General features: G+C 36.0%; 1 protein-coding gene and 1 long non-coding RNA gene across 2 annotated transcripts in view; both read left to right on the forward strand.

Annotated features, from left to right (window-relative positions):
- Positions 1-18,130, forward strand: part of nav2a (neuron navigator 2a) — a 262,068-nt gene that overhangs the window by 28,518 nt on the left and 215,420 nt on the right. The window lies entirely within an intron of this gene.
- Positions 2,772-17,447, forward strand: LOC114142742 (uncharacterized). The gene is made up of 3 exons (XR_003595099.1): positions 2,772-2,864; positions 3,707-3,709; positions 17,437-17,447. It is a non-coding gene; the product is annotated as an uncharacterized LOC114142742 (long non-coding RNA).

Consider the following 18,130-nt stretch of genomic DNA (forward strand, 5'->3'; position numbering starts at 1 on the left):
TGTGGATCTGATTGATTTTTTTTAGGCAGACCTGTGAAGACACTGCTGTAGTAATCAATGTGACTAAAGATAAGTGCAAAGATGAGTTTCTATAATGCTGAGACATTAGTCCTCTACTCCTCGAAATGTTCTTCAGGTGCTAGAAGGCTGACTTTGTAATTGACTTTATGTGGCTCTGAATGTTTATTAACCTGAAGCCTTGAAGGTTAATTATTTAGTACTTAATAATTACATAATCATATGAACCAAAACATAGTTATATGGACATTTTGGTATTTTATAGACAAAAATTAAAATAATTAATATACTGTAATTATGAAAATGATAAGAGCAGGCAAAATAATATTTTTTCAAATTTTTTTCAGAACTTAAAATTTTAACAAAAACTGCAGGTGTGTGTCTGTGTCTGGTAATATTGTTGTTAAACATGTTTTATTCAGTGGGGAAAGAATCCAGAAATTTTACTTATGTAAAAGTAGAAATGTTTCATAATGAAATTGCTCAAGTAAAAGTAAAAAGTACAGCATAGAGTAAATGTAACTACCATACTGTGTGTGGATATGCCTAAAATAAAATCTAGTGGAACCAGTTAGTAGTAATCCTACTAAAACACGGTCGTCCATACGGATGCAAAACATGAATAAACTTGCAATTAATTATTGATAAATGATTTTATTTATTAGTTTAAAATTGGTTCCAAACGATTAAACTGTTTTAGTGTTCTAGTTTGGCCTCCATCCAGCAGAGGGCTGGATGGAGGCTAAACTTTAAGCGGTTCACTATGTAGAAAAACAAAGATGGCGGACAGAGGGGGAAAGTGAAACGGTCCAAACGAGAAGAGAAGGACCTCGCTGCAGCAAACAGAAAGGGGCGGCGGCGGACCACTGTCAGTCACATACTTTATTTGGAAATGGGACCATTGTAAGCACAAGTACTGAGTAGCTGTTAAAATTACATAATCAGACGGACCAAAATATGAAGGTAAGTAGAAATTTTGGTATTTTTAGGCAGTGGTCCCCAACCTTTTTAGTGCCGCGGACCGGTTAAGACCGGTTTAGGAGACCGAAACCGATTCCGTTTGTGGGCTCAATGTTGCCGCACAAGACGTAACCGGCCGCCAGAATCCGGTTAAAGGATTTTCAAAATAAAAGATCGTCCAGACTCGATACGTAACATGGAAATATTTAATTATTTCTTGTGCGGCCCGGTACCAATTGGTCCACGGACCGGTACCGGTCCGCGGCCCCTGGGGTTGGGGACCACTGTTTTAAGGAATAAAATGACAATAATCCATATAACTAACAAAAAATAACGTCAGGCAAAAGAAATGTTTTCCAAATCAGTTTCTTTGAATATGAAACTTGAGCAACAAAAGCTGATGGTTTGTGTCTGTCTAGCAGTTTCTTTCAGTTAAAACATGTTTGTTTTTCATTCAGTGGGTAGAAAGTCCAGAAATTTTACTCAAGTAAGAGTAGAAATACTTTATAATAAAATTACTCAAGTAAAAGTAAAAAGCACAGATTAGTAAAATAATCCTAAAAATGCATTAATTACAAAAAGGTTACTCAAGTAAATGTAATTGAGTAAATGTAACTAGTTACTCCCCAACTCTGAGTGTACCAGGCACTATTACAATTTCTAGTTATGTTGTAGCACAGATTGTGCTTTAGAAATTGAGGAATTTGACAGGAAATCCGATTAAAAAATGTTAATTTTGATGAATCCATCCAGCTAAGTTGTAGCTGCTGTGAGCGCATGTTTCGATTACTTCCACATGAAAACCTTTAGTCAGGTGTGTTTCGACATGATTGAGCTTTGTGCTGCAGACCTTGAAGAGTAATTATTGAATCGTTGCATTTCTTATCCTACAGACTTGCCAGCAATGCCGTTGCTCCACATTTCAGGTGTCTTATCAAGGACATCCCAAGGTTTGTTGGCTTCTTTTTAAAAGTGTGTCATAAGAGAAAAATCCAATAAATGAGCCTTCACAGACTTACGGCCTCGTTTTGATTGAACTTTTTACAGTGAAGGCTTTACAGGCCTGAAAAAGACCTTGAAGGCCAGTGTTTTTGCTCCATTGGTTTTATTTTTGGCAGTTGAGTTTTTATGCTCCATAATAGTTTAATTATGGAGTTGCTGCCTTTGTTTATTGGACCTCAGCTTGTAAGATTTCTGTATTTTGATCAGGGTTTAAATAGTTGGATCAAGCTGTTAACTGTCTGGTTGACCCTCTGTGTCTTTGTCACAGTCACAGTCTGTCAGGTTTCCACTTAAAACTTTAAAGGTAATCTATTATGCTTCCTTGAACAGGTTGGGATAACCCTAACGGTGATACAAAACATGTTCCTTACATTTTTTGCTCAAAATCATTCTTGGATAATGAGATTTTACATCTCTACAGCTCATGAAAATGGCTGCAAACAGATGCGCAATTATATAACCTTTCATATTTGAAAAGCATTACTAGGGCCTACTGCACAATTAAGAATACAACAAGTGCTTTGTGGACGGTAAGTCAACAACAAAACACTTGTCTTTTCTGGCAGCCATTGTACAGTGCATACATTGGCTGATCAAAAGTGCTGGAATTCTGCTTGGGTTGCTAGGTAACCGACTGGGCTTTGCTAAGGTTGCTAGGTAACGACACTGCCTGGTGATTTGTGACGTTACATTTCAAAAGGTTTTTAAAAGGTAAAGGTAATTTTTTTTATATAGCACATTTTCAGCAACAAGGCTATACAAAGTGCTTTTAATTGGTTCCACTGCAAAAACAAAATTTTACCAAGTGAGTTTAATCTGGTTTCCAGGTCAAATATCTTTGTAAACTTGAACTAAGATAAAACTAACTTACAAGTAACTTTTCAGTTAGAAATATGAACTTGTTTCTTAATTATCAATGAATAAAAGGTAGCTCCATTTACAGATTATTTCACTTGTAACATGAAGAAAAAAATCTTAATAGTGTAATAATCTGCAAGTGGTATGTACTTTTTCATCAATATTAAGGAAATATTTACTTAAAACAAGCTCCTATGTTTTGCTGAAAAAGATACATGTAAGTTTGTTTGTATTATTTTAAATGTACTAAAATATTTGCGCTAGAAACTACACAAAAATACTTGGTAAGATTTTATCATTTTCCAGATACCACAAACATTAACTCATTGCCAAAAACCAGATGAGTGTTTTTTTAAGCACTTTGGGCTGTTTTTAGAAGCAGTAAAAACTCAAATGGAAGTACAAAAACACTAAAATGTGAATTTTGCCTCATACCTCCTCTTTGTGTGAGCCACTTGCAGTCAGAAAAACGTCTTTTGAACTCTTTCACTATGGACCAGAGTTGCTGTCGTCTGTTGATGATTTATTTGAAGTGAGAAATGTTCATCATCGCAGAGGAAGATTACTCCTCCATGCCGAGACAATCCTGTCTCTTTCTGTCTCTCATCATCTTCGTCATCTTCCAGAGTAAGGATCCTTCAGACCTTTCCACTTAAACTCGTTGTAGATTTTCTGTCCTTCTGGATGTTTATTGATCCACATCTTCCTTTTTCTCCTCTTGTTAGACACTCTAGTTTATTGATTTTAGTGTAAACTTTGCAGTTCTTGAATTTAACTTCACATGACATGAAGCTATTGGCTTGAGCAAAGAAATATCAGTAGGAAAATGTCAATTTAAGCATAAAAGCCTTTGTTATTTACACAGTAGTCAGTTTTTATGACCGTTGGAAATCATTATGTACTGAGTTTAAGCGTTGTTTAAAAGCTAATGATAAACACATGATGTATCGGCCAAATTACCCACAATGGCTTTCATTATACTTCTAATAAAACGCATTATAAAACATGTTCCCTGTGGAATGAAACGCTAATAAAAGTAGAGATGCTTCAGTTGTAACCAGGCAATTTTAAGCTTTATTTGTCAGTATAAAAGATGAGACACAGATTGATTAAATATTTGCAAATAGAAATAATAGGAAGCTGGAAGAGTTGGTAAATTATTCTACCAGGGGGAAAAAAAAGCAATTTACTGGAGATAAATGTATGTATTTTAAAAAAATAAACACACGGTTATGATCAGGAAGTAAATTATATGTTTCTTAAAAAATACATTTCTGGTTCTGGATTGCAGTTCTGTGAAATTATAAAAATTCAACAAAATTAATTTCTGTTGATATTGACAATGTGTGTATTCTGATATATATTGTTATTGACTTATTGCCCAAACCTCATAAATATCCACCTGTATATGTAAATGTATGGTGTCTAAGCTGCCACCAACTGTTTTGGAGTGGAACTGCATCAGTCTATCATCTAGAAATGCAAAGAGCCTGCAGATCTGTTTACATTTATGCCAGTCCTGGAAGAAAAGCCGCTGGAGATTGCAAAAACCTGTAAACTTGTTCAGGCGATGATCCTGAACACACAACCAGAGCTACAAAAGAGTTAGGTCAAAGCCTTTCAGTGTATTAGAATGACCTAATCAAAGTTCAGATTTCGGGTGCATTCACACCGGCCTTGATTGATCCGTTTAATCCAATTCTAGTTTGATTGTCTAGAAAGTCCGGTTTGTCCTGGTGTGAATGCGAAATTGATGCCAAAAATAACAAACTCTGGTCCGCCTACAGACCTCGGTCTCGGTGGAAGTGAACTCTGGTGCGGATCAAATGCTTATGTAAACGCAATGTGAACTATAGATCGCTCGAAAAGCAGGTAGTGGACCACATCACAAGGAATTCTGGGTAAATACAACTAAAACAAATGTGCTAGCCTAGCGCTAGTGGAAGAAATACCAAAGAGAAATCCTATAATTGCTAAAATCTGACGCTACTCCACTTTTCTTGACATGTTGTGAAGAAGAAAGTTGCGCTCAGTGTCTTCTTCAGAGATTTTTGTGTCATTTTCTTTAGTGGTTCTTGATGCAGCGCCCCCACAGGCGAAGAGGGGAACAGTTTCAATTAGTTTGGTGTATTTGATTCAATGCAATGTGAAACACCTTAAAGTTTGTAACTCTTATGTAAAAAAGGAAAGAAGTTCAACGTCTATGAATATTTCTGCAAGACAGGAAACATCACCACAAACATAATGGAAATATTTATCTCCTCTTTTAAAGATTTGCTTGTGACATATGTGTGACATATTCAAATAAAATGATAAAACCAGAACTAGATGAGTGTTTGTTTTAATGTTACTCCAGAGGAGTTTTTATAAACTTTAATGCTCTCTGGTGATTTTCTTTTTTATCGTAAACTGAGACGATTTGGTTTGATCCAGTTTGACGTGCGTACATGTCGGGTGTTTGACGTTTTACTGGATCTGAGTGAGAATCTGGGACTGTCGACAGAAAAACATGCAAACACTTTGGATTTCTGTCATGTTAATCTTACACAGTGTAGATTAATGCTGAGTTATTCAGATTGATGGGTAAAAATTAAGAAATTTCCATTCGGCTCTGGACAAGATTAAGTGTTCAATAAAATAGAAACCTACCTGACAGCAATATCAGCTGCATACGGAAGACGATCACGACCACTAAAAAAAATAATTCTGATTTTATTCTTGAACTCAGAACTCTGACCATAAATGCAGGATTTTGATTTTTTGTTGTTGGAATTCTGACTTTTCTCACCCTAATCCCAGAATTTAAACCGTTTTACTCTGACTTTTGACTTTTTTAAAATGAATTAATTTTTTTAAATTCAGACCCTAATCTCAGAATTCAGACCCTAATCTCAGAAATGTTACTTTTCTCAAAATTGTGACTTCTTTTTTAGAATTCTGACAGTTTTAAAATTTTTACTCTTTTCATGGTAATTTATTTTTTCATAGAATTATGATTTTTTTAATTTTTAATTTTAAATTTTTTTTTTAGAATTTTGGCCTTAATCCCAGAATTTTGACTTTTTTTTCCAGAAATCTCACTTTAATCGTCTGAGATCAAAAGTCAGAAATCTGTTTTTCAGTATCATAATCCTCTTCTGTAGCTGGAGAGGAGAATAAAATCTGTGAAATGGATTTTAATGGCCTTCATAGCTCTGAGCCCTGAATGCAGTATAATCACTCACCTCAAACCAGATATTGAGTTTTGTGCGATAACGTATGCACACATGATATTCATTGTTTTTATGTAAAAACTCCTATTTTCCCTTCCAGAAGCATAGTTCATTTTCCTGTGATTTGCCTCAGTGTGACTGTATTAAACCTTCACTGTCTGAATATTAATAAGCATTTTGTGATTTCGTATTTTCAGCACAGCGGCCTGCAGGACCTCAGCAGAGATGAATGAACTAATTGATATGTAAATAAGGGAAGGTGTGGCAAATAGAGTTCAGGAAAGAAGAAGCACGAATCGGTAATGCTGGAAATTGATTTTTGTTCCCCTTTGAGCTTCATCTTTCTTTCTATTTTAAATCCACCTACATGACAGCTCTTTGTTTCTCTTGCAGTCAGCCGAGGATGAAGTGAACTCAGTGCTGCATGCTGGTTTAAGTTACATTATTTCACCACATTTTGGTTCCATGTTCTTAACTGGTATGTTTAGTCCATTTTTTACTATTATTTTATCTCTGTTTCATGATTGAAGATAAAATCCCTGAAATAAATCATAGCTTTCATCTTCAGTTTTCATCCCGGTTCCAGATGTTCTGCTGGGTTTCTGTGAGAACATGAAGCCTTTAAAGTTGTTTTCTTGATCCAGATAGGTGCATTAAACACTTTCTAAAATGATTTTTTACCCTGATTTAAACACGGCGATGAGACGCAGCGGTTTATTCACACTCAGGGAAGATTTGAAGAGAAATAAGAGACAATTTGTAGTAAAAATAAACATGTGCAGCTGGGAACGGGTTACGTTTTCCTCCTCTTTTCCCATTTCTTTTAATATCTGGTGGTAAAATAGTTTATCAGCAGGATTTCAACAGCTTTGACTTGATAAATGGACTGCATTTATATAGAGGCTCTAGTTTTTATTCTGCTACTGAACGCACTTCATCAGACACATTTATTCCTTTACAAAAAAGGTAGAAAAGTGATTTTTCTTTCACAGATTTACCATGAACTGTCCCACATTTAGACCGTTTGTTACCTGAACTGCAGTGATTAATGCAGGTCATTGTTAAACCTCACAATCTGAATCAGGTTCATTTTCTTGCTGTGTTTGTGAACACAAACAAGGAATGTGATTTTGGTAAAATTAAATTAATTTAAAAAGTAATCGCACTCTGGCGTTATGATTACAATTGTGCATTAGGCTCATTGCACAAAAGGGAAAGAAAAGGAGTTAATTCTTGCCAAAAAATGTTTTTATATTAATTTCATAAATTTTATAGGAAACACAAGAAAATTTCTGAACTTGAAAGTTGAAAATTTACTTAAACAATAACAAATTTTAAGATTAATCTCAGAAATTTTCTAGAAAACAGCAATAAAATTCCTGAGCTTGAAAAGTTGAACATTTTATAGAAAAACATTTTTGACTTTTGAAACTAAAATGTACAAGTTTTTATTTTTAGAATGATCTCAAAAATTAGTTTTTTTTTTTTTTTTAGTATTGTTCTTGAATTCAACTAATAAGGTAGACGCCTTGAGTGCACCTGATCTTTATTTCTGTTATTGAACAAAGACGGATCAAGCTGAAAGCGTTTGAGAATTATTTTGAAACTTTGAGAGTTTACTTCCCAGAAATCTAGTTTACAGAGTAAAAACATTCAAGTGGCCGTATCATGTTTTGATTTTCATGCTGGCCGCACTTTGGACAACCCTAATGTAAATATTTCTTTTTGCGGCTTCTTGGGAGAGACATAAAATAAAAAATCACCAAAGGAAAAATCCAGATTCAGCAGAAACCTGAACGGACAGCCAGTAATGTTCTGCTGTTTGTTACACCTGTTTTGATTCTTCTCTCAAATCGTTTCTTTCTTGTTTCCCAATGTGGTCCAGCAGATGTTTCCTCTCAGATTGGTTACTGTTCTTCCTGCCCGTAATTAGACGTTAGGCGAATCCAGGCTGCTACCCTGGAATATGCTGCAGATGACTGACAACTTGTGTGCTTTTGAAGTGTGTGGTTGCACTCTCCTCTCCCCCCGTCGCTGTTTTTCCTCTACAGTTTCCTCGGCTGCTCACTCTGAGACAGTTGCAGGGTGAGTAAATGCTAATGAATGGAAATACTCTGTGGTGTGTGTGTGTGTGGTTCACTGTAAAGGGAGACGGTGGATGTATATCTGGCTGTTTAATAAAGCAGCACGACTTTTCTTTTATCTGTTTTTGCTTGAATTGGCTCTGCCAACAAATACAAAGCTTAACGTTTGATTTAACTCTGCAAACACGAACTTCTGATTTATTTTTGCACGTGTGCGCAGTTCTGCTGGAGTAAGCACGAGTCACACATGTGGCTCAGGTGGGTTTCGCTTATTAATTTTTCTGCTGCTACTGGATTACAGTTCAGGTTTATTTACTATTAGAGGAGCACAAATTGAGTTTTAGATAATGAGCATCGTGGATGTCAGGATACAGTGTTTTTATAGAAGTATTCTGCATAAATAAAGCTGGAATCAACTCTTCCCGTTATCAAGGCAAGGCAATTTTATTTGTGTTGCACATTTTCAATTCAAAGTTCTTTACATGATTAGAAGGAAAATAAAACAATTGTTCTGAAATTAGAACTTTTAATCTTAAAAATGTTCTTCAGGCGATAGAAGGCTGACTTTGTAACCATCTTTATGTGGCTCTGAATCTTCAAGTCCATCACTACATCCAGATTTCAACCCTGATTCTCCCAGAATAATGTATAATTTTCTTTCTACTTCGCAAGTGTATACCACTTTGTGTTGATCTCATAAAACCCCAATGAATTATATCCATTTGTAATTGTAATTCGACAAAATATGGAAAGGTTGAAGTGTATGAATGGTTTTGCAAGTCGTTATATTGACAAAATTGGTCATTTTAACCTTGTTTGTATAACCTTTGATTGTTTTTATCAAAACAAATTACTCATTGTCAAGGGACAAAAACGTTTTTGACTAATTCTGTGGCATTTACAGCAAATAAATTTAAATCACTAGTTTCTGGCGGTGCGCTGACTCTTGACTGTTCCTCTCCAGGTCCAAAAATCAACATCTTTAGTTTTGTTTCCAGTCAGCTGAAGAAAGTTACGGCAACTTCACACATTGATTTGTTCTAAACATCTGCTGAACACTTGAATGGGTTCACAGCCCATTCATGTAAAATAAAATTTTTATCCAATATGTTCAGAGTTTAAACTGACAGATTGGCTGGAAAGCAACAGTGAATAACAGTTTTCAAGTCTTACATTTTGTCTGGACTTTGACAAGGCCGCTCTAACACATGAATGTGCTCCAACTGTATGTTTACTCTTGATGGAGGGTGAAACTCCAAACATATTCAGGTTTTTCTGACCTATTACAAGGTTTTCTTCCAAAATTGGCAGGTATTTACCTCCATGTTCTCATAACCTCAGATCACCTTCCCTGCTCCTGCCAAAGAATGGTGTGTTCATGGTGAAATGGTTACTTTTTTTTATCCTCATCTGACCCGAGCACCAGATGTTCTTACAGATATTTGCTGAGGTTTCGACTGTAAAATAGGAAAACATCTAGGAATGTGAATCCTTTTGCGATATATAGTTTTACTGAAAATGTGTTTTTAAAACGTTCATCTCGTCTTGTTTGGTTCCAGATATACAGATGTAGCTCCTTGTTTTAGGCCATTCAGAGTTGCACAGTGCATATGTTACAAGAGCATCAATTTAATTACTAAAAGTGTTATTCAAAAGTTTCACATATTTTTATACACTTCCATTTGGATCTTTGCTGCTTCCAAAAACAATCCAAGTTCTTACAAAAAACACCCACCTGTTTTTGGCAATAAATTGATGTTTGAAAAACGAGTTGTTTCACTCCACAGGCACTGTATCATCACCTAGCAACCCCCGCCAAACCCAGCCTGTTACTTAGCAACTCAAGCAGAGTTCCAGCACATTTGGTCAACTGTTTGATTACACTGTACAATGGCTGCTGGAAAGGACGAGTGTTTTGTTACTGATGTAATATTCAGAAACCTTCATGTTGTGTGCAGGAGGTCCTACTAGTGCTTTTCAAAGAAGTGTGATTGCTTCTGTTTGCAGCCTTTTTCTCGTGCGAGTGTAAACGTTGAATTAGGGGACGTTGCCAGGAGCAGCTCATTTGGATTTAAAGTGACAAGTTGCACTAAAACAGACTAAAGTCTGAATATCTAAGAATGATTTTGTCCAAGAAAATGTAATGAACATCGTTTGTATAGACGATAGACCTATTCTAACCTGTTCAAGGAAACATAATAGGAAAGGAATGTATTTTATTTTTCGCTATGTAATGAAGTAATATAATAAAAATATGAATCCAACTACTTAATTTGCCAAACGTTGTTGCTGCTGGTGTATATGACAGTAGTTTTGCTGCTGAAGGTGCGTCCTGTAAGTAGAAACATCAACAATTTTAGCTAAATGTGGCAGACTTTCTGATCTTCATTCACATATCTGGTCCTTATAGGCGCTCAGGTTAAACCAGACTCAGATATGTGGCAGAAAAATGCATCCAGTCCGAAATGATCTGGGTATCAGTCTGGTAGCTGCTCGGTTTTTCACCAGAGCAGCAACTTTGTTTATATCTGGCCCATATTGCGTGTTGGTATTTACTCTTCCTGCCTCATCCGTCATTTCGCCGTGGCCTTCCTGGTGGAATATATCGCTAAATTCACCTCCATCTCTCCGTGGACTTCACCCTCCTCCACCATCCTGCCACTCTCATCCCCCTCTGCTCATATTTTCTCCTCCCAGTTGTTTCCATCTCTCTGTTTTGCTGGAGGCCATTTTGGTTTCTGAGGGGACTCCTCTCTGTCATCAATTTCCTGCTTGAACCGTCGGTGTGAGAGAAGCACATTGGACCCCCTCACCCCACTGGGTTGATTTACTCAACAGCGTCTTTGAGGCAGTGAAACACCGAGCCTCCAGGTTGTTTTGGTTCATGCTGGGAACTTTTAATGGACCGCTGGCGAGAAAGGAGTTGGGAACGTAGCTGAAGAATGAACAAATTAACCATCGGAGCACTGCTTGGTGCTTCACACTCAAACACACACAGATACTGAAATTTCAGCTTAAAAGGTGTGTATTAATTCCCTTTTTAGATGTGTTCACACCTGCAGCTTCAAATAGAAAAGAAGCAGCAGGGTGTCACTCTGGAAAAATAGGAAGCGGTAAATTAAAAGAAAACTAGTGAAGAGTACATGGCTGTTAAAGGTAGTTTTATGCAGGAACTGACCAGAAAGTGTGTTGTAGTTTGTTTAAATTTAATCAAAAATTTTGTTTGTTTAGAAACTCTGTTTTATTTTGGGAAGGTGTGAATGCGAACCAAAAAAGTGAACTCTGTTCTGCCTAAAAACTTCAGTTTCGGATTGGTTGAAGTGAATTTTGGTGCGGGTTGAATGCTAATATGATCACCAAGCGGACTGGAGACCGCTCCAAAAGCAGGAAGTGGACTACAGCGCAGGGCATTCTGGGTAAATACTACCAAACCAAACAGAGTCTAATGGTAGTGGGAGGAATTGGTTATGGTCTTTTACCGATGACTAAAGAGAAATCCTGCAACGCCAAAATCTGATGCCACTCCATTTTTGTTCAAGTTTCGTGAAGAAGGAAGTAGCGCTCACTTAAATTTAATTTACTAAACATTAATTGGAATTTATTGTGGCAACAATAAAAGACAACTGTTGTTATGGCAACACATTTATCAACCCAACAGCAGATTTAGGCAATAACTATTTCAATCTCCTGACAACATATCTGTCTTGCATAAACGACACCTTTTCTACGTTTTCTCATTTTAAAAGGAAATGGGCTTTTTAAACGCCAAAATTATGAAGGAGGATGTAGATTTTGGATTATTGAGCATCACCGTTTTGCAGCAGACACCCAGAGCCGCTTTCTGTTTTTTTTTTCTTTCATTGCAGTGTTTGGTCTTTTAAACTCATGGTGTTAATCAGCCCAGAAGCTCATTGGTCGCTTATTTAATTGCCGTCACATAAAACACGTTGAGATGAACTGTCCACTGCAAAACGATGCTTAACCCATCTGTGTTTTTACAGGTGAATGGAGCAGACAAACAATGTGCATTACTGCTGGAGTCCGATCAAATCACGGCTGAGCCATTATGCAGTAACTCTGCTTTGACAGAAAAAGTCATTAAATGCAATGAGTTGCAGATGTTATCAGGATGATTAGCCCTCCATTTGCTTTCCAATCACTTTTAAACTGTAAGTATTATGAACACACATTGTGACCTTGGCGTATAGAGGGATTAACAGTCGGTGTCACGTTGTTCATGTTGCCTGCAGAGAAACAGCAAGACTATATTATTAAAACTATTTAAACTATTTACAGTAAGGCTAATAAAATTATTTAGATTACCACCTACCTTGATGGCTGCAGCTACATATAAATTTTTTATGGTTTTCACAAGGGATTTTTATATGTGAAATTCATGGGATTTTTCTGTGAAAGTGACAAAACAGCAATGCTCTTTGAAAACTAGCGTCTGTTTTTTTTGCTGGAAATTGTAATTAGCAAAATTCCAAAGGTGGGATATCGTCATATTTTATTTCCCATTTGCATAGTAAATATGAATTACACTTATTTTTAGTGGGACTCGTCTCATTTGCTGTGTTTCCATCACAAATGTGCCCAAAACCTCCTCAAAATTACTTTAATGTAGAAAAACACAATTTGCAACTGTGGTGATTCTAATAAATAACAAATGCAATTAAAATCACACAAGAATAAGTCATTAAAAAACAGGGCACGGCGTCATTCTCCAACCACTTCCTGTTTTCCTCTGTGTCGTTTCCATCAGTAGCAACATTTGGTTGTTGATCATCTGACTCCTGTGAAGTGAAAAAACAGTGTCTCCATTCCAGTTTTTTCCAAAAGAAACCAATTTCAATACGGGCAAAAAAACTCCACCTCATCCTAGCTCCAAAACTTTTTATCAGAAAGAAATTGTTTTCTTTTTTTTTAAAATCATGTTATCATTAAGCAAATTTACTTTTGAAATGTCAAATTGTGCATTTATACGGTTGGTGGAAACGCGCCTGCTGAGAACTGATGTTACCGTGAACAAAATAGTGAAAAACAGTTGTACGTTGACATGTTGGCTAATGTTAAAAGCATAATAACGGTGGGTAACCATGGCAACCAGTGACAGTTTAAAGGCAGGTTGGCTTTTTCTGCGGTAAAGATGTGTGCGCATCCGTTGTGTTTACAAATAGTCCTGCCATATAAACAGTCGTGTTGCTCATGCTTATAATCATAAGCTCCCTATTGGTGGCGTGTTTTTTATCTGGTTTTCGTCGCTCCAGTGTAGTTTCCCTCCGACAGCGTGAAAGGGTTGTGAACTGTTTCTGACGTGTGCTCAGTGGTCCAAACATCAGCTGTTTTACTCCCACCTGAGAGAAAACCTTCAACACTTTCCATTCATCTTCACCATCACAGACGAAGCCCAGAACCTTCGCCGCCTGTCAGCAGATAAACGCTCGACTCAAAAAAAGCCACACCAGAGAACGATCCAGCTGCGCCCTGAATGCACCACGCCATCAGAGTAAAAACTCCAAGCGCACTTTTTCCTCATTTTTTTAATTTTCCATCTCTTTTCATTGTTCATTCTCCCTGGATGATTGCTGTGACCCAGACGGCTCAGCCAGTGCAGAATACAAACAGACTGATAATGGGATCTTACTGGAGTTCTCTGGAGAGCCTCTGTGGTGAAAGGAGGAGAAAATGGAGGACAGATGTGGATGTTGATAGTATTTACAGAGGAAATAAGAAAAGGTGCAGGCATGGCATGTTTTAAAACTGTATTTTATTAGTTTTCTCATTTCATTTGGTGTTCTGTTTACGGACTGCACTGAAAAAAAATACAAAATCCTACCAAGTGTTAATGTCTAGTTTTTAGTTTTAGAGTTAGGACACGTGAAATGAGAGAAAACTAACGTACAAGCAGCTTTCAGCAAGATATGGGAGACATAGGAACTTCATATAGATGAAAAAGTATTTCTGATTATTTCACTTTTAACTTGGGAAAAATGTCTTGGCGGAATAATCTGCCAGTTTAAGTACCTTAGTACTGTTTCATCAATTTTAATAAATTATTGACTTAAAACAATCTTTTATTTCTTGCTGAAAAGTTAATCCTAAGTTAGTTTTATTTATTTCAAGTTTACTAAGATATTTGCTTTAGAAACTAGACAAAAAAAATACTTGCTAAGGTTTTGTGGTTTTGCGGTAAAACCAGCTGGTCAAATGTGTTTGAACTCTGCTGGGGTTGCTAGGTAACGGGGTTGGGCTCTGCTGGGGTTGCTAGGTAGCGGGGTTGGGCTCTGCTAGGGTTGCTACGTAACGGGGCTGGGCTCTGCTAGGGTTGCTAGGTAACGGGGCTAGGCTCTGCTGGGGTTGCTAGGTAGCGGGGCTGGTCTCTGCTGGGGTTGCTAGGTAACGGTGCAGTGCCAGTTGAACATGACTCTGGAGGTTTTTGAAATGGCTCATTTTCCACACAATGAAACATTAATTTATTGGGACTTTTAAGAAATTATTGACTTAAAACAAATTTATTTTGCTGAAAAGTTAGTTGTAAGTTGGTTCTGTTGTATTTCAAGCTTATTCAGATATTTGGCCTAGAAACTTTTGTGTTTTTGCACTGATAAACTTGCTTTTGGCCTAATTTTTTGAAGTTGATATTTTTAATGCAGGAGTTATTTACTGTGTGCATTTGTAGAACAATTATTATGTTTTATGAATAAAGAACATCTGGAAATCTTCTTACTTAAACAACATATATATTATGTGGTTTTGGGTTTTACAAAAACTGATATTTTGCCAGGATATCTTTTACATAAACAGGAAAGTTCAAAATGGTGTTTCATTTTGATCTTTTTCATAAAGATCAAAAATAGTAATTACACCAAATCAGGAACCTTCATGCTTAAATTTGCATTTTATTTATTGATTTAGAGATTGATTTTGATTGATTGTTTGTCTGGAGACCTGCTGCTGATCAGTCAATGTCCTCCACTCTGCAGGAATTACTGCGCTGCATGTATTTAAACAGCAATGTATCCCACAATCCTTCACTCTCTAACAATAACAAGACGGCTGTTAGGATCGGTAAGATCAATATTTTCCTTTCAGATTTCTGTACAGATGACATTTACATCATTTTCAGTGAAAAAAACAAAACAGGAAAAAACAGATTTTCATTATTTCATACGATGTGATGCTAATGTTGAGATACAAATTATATACGTCTGCTGATAAAACATTTATTTACTTAATTATTTTAATAATTGGAAGGAGAAAATTTAGTAAAAACATGTAAATAGAGCAAAAATTAAGAGAATAACATATTACGAGAAGTCGTACGAGGATAAATTTATAAAGTTACAAGAGTAGTCAAATATGAGTGTACAGTCATAATAATATGAGTATAAAGTCAATATTTTGAGATTAAAGTATTAATACTTTAATCCTACAAGAATCAACACAAGAATAAAGTCGTAATATGAGACTAAAGTTATGATTTTACAAGGATAGTCATAATAATTTGACATTAAAGTGAGAAAATACAAGAATCAAGTCAAAAATAATACAAAAATAAAGTCATAATACTTAGAGAATAGTTGTTATGACTTTATAATCGTATTATTTCAACTTTATTCTCATACGACTTCTTATAATTTTATGACATTTTACTCTTGTAATTTCTTTTTTCTTAGCTAGCCATAATACTCTTTCTAAAAGTTAGATCTGATCTTAGATAAAGATTTCCAGCAAAACAAAAAGCTGATCCTGTCCTGCTGTTCCATATGTTATCTACTATAAATACTTCATAGAAAAACCTGATCAGGTAAAAATTAACAGAAAATTGATCCAATCCACAAGAAACCCAATCTTACAACAATATTGTAACCAAAACGTTTTCTACAAAGAAAGAAAAAACTTTGAACTGAAGTCTTTTCTTAATCATTTTAAATCTACATTTGCTTTTATAGATCTAAATCTATAAACACCAAATCTCATTTCTTGATTGATCGTCTACCTTATTGACGGTATTTATGTTGGGAAACAGTTTGAGCCAGACTGTAAAAGTGATGGACGCCATCAGCGCCGCCGCCTCTGCTCAGGATATTGACTGATGGTTGGGAGACAGCGGATGAGACTAATGAAATATTAAAAGGCAAGAGACCAGAGTCCATGTTGGGCCCTAAAACGTAGCGACATGAGCTATTGAACCCAGGCTTTTACCACCGCAAAGAGTCCCGCCATCGATCGGGGGACTCTCTGTCTGCTGCCTATTTTTACGATTAGACACCGATGGTAAAAGCTCTTCAGAAGTCAGGTGGTTTTTTATTTTATTTTTTAATCTTTTTTTGCTGTTGTGAGTCGGTGGGAAGGAGGAAACTGGAATATGTGAACAGAAACCCACTTTATGGCTGACTCCAGCTTGGCGTCCGGGAAACCTCATCCTCTTTATGAATAATAAAACAGGCGTTGTAAAAAAAGAAGAAGAAGAAAAATCCTGGCTGACTTCACTGACCGTCTCAGTGTTTTATATTCATTGTCTGACCTCTGCATCTCTGCCTGTTGCTTTGTAAAAGCTCACCTGCATGTTAATGTGCAGCCATCACACATCTGGATAGTTTTTATATAGAAAATATATATAAAATGTGTTTCCTGCTTTGTTTTATGTGAAAAACCCAGCCAGTTTCTGCAAGTGAACTCCAAAATCTCAAAATATTACCAAGTAATTTTGGTTTAAGTGAGACAAAAAATAACTTAAAGTCACTTTTCAGCAAGAAGTTACTTGTTTTAAGTAAAGAAATACTTAATATTGATGAAAGTTAGTTCCATTGGCAGATAATTTCACTTCTAACACAGAAAAAATGTCTTATTATAAGTAAAATAATCTGCGATTGGAACTAGTACTTTTTAATCAATATCAAGGAATTATTGACTTAAAACAAGCTTCTATATCTTGCATAAACGTTACTGATCAGCTGTCTTAGATTTTTTTTCAAGTGTACTAAGATATTTATATATTATATAATATTTTGTATTTTTGCAGTGATTGTTTTTATCCTCTATCATCTATTTTTACTTGGAACGTATTGATTAAAACTTGGTTTAAAGCCTAATTTTCTAAGCATTAATTTTCACATTGGCCTGTGATTCAGACCTCTGGGGAAATAGGAGGCGGAGACAAAGGGCAATTAAAACGAATAGCGTTGACTTTCTGAGGATGACCTGACCTTTGTGAGCCAGGATGACAAATAATGGAGGGTGTGTAAAAAGAGAAGAGAAGATCCTCCTCCTCCTCGTCCTTTTGTGGAGTTTTGTAGAGATTTTGCAGACAAAAGAAAAGGGGGAGAAATGTCAGTGTGAATGTCAGGCTGCTCACATTAAACATTAAGAGAGGGGGGATTCGCTAAGTGGCTCAAATACCTCAGCTGGAAAGAAATCCTGTGTTTTAGCTGCTTAATGTGGCGTAGTGAGCGTCTACCTTCACCAAGTGACGATAAAGACCAGCGAAATCTGAGGAAACAAGATTTTACTGATTTTAACACCTGAGATTTTTTTTTTACAAACCTAAATTAATATATTTTTTAAATTTTTATATCCATTATTGTTTAAATTAAAAGAGGTGACGTATCACTGTGTGTGAGAGTTGTCACTATAAAACAGGATTATTTCAGACAAAATGTCAGAGTTGATGTGTAGATTTTTATTTCAAAATACATTCATTCATACGTCATGGTACGTGTTTAAGTATTAATTTGTTTCAAAAGGAGGTAGGCAGAAGCATAAACGTGTTTATATGCTTATCTACATGTACAATAATTCGTATAATGAGTATATAAACTACCATTTTGCATTATGTATAATTGATTAGCAGAATTAGAATCAGTATGGAAGTATATGCTTTTTTCCAATGGTTTTCATGAGATGAGTTAATTTTATGAAATTAAGAAAATAATCGAGAAATTAACTCAATATCTTGAGAAAATGGGAAGTTAACTCAAGAAAACCAGCGGG

The sequence above is a fragment of the Xiphophorus couchianus genome, chromosome 4 (assembly GCF_001444195.1).
Source record: "Xiphophorus couchianus chromosome 4, X_couchianus-1.0, whole genome shotgun sequence".
Classification (NCBI taxonomy): Eukaryota; Metazoa; Chordata; class Actinopteri; order Cyprinodontiformes; family Poeciliidae; genus Xiphophorus; species Xiphophorus couchianus.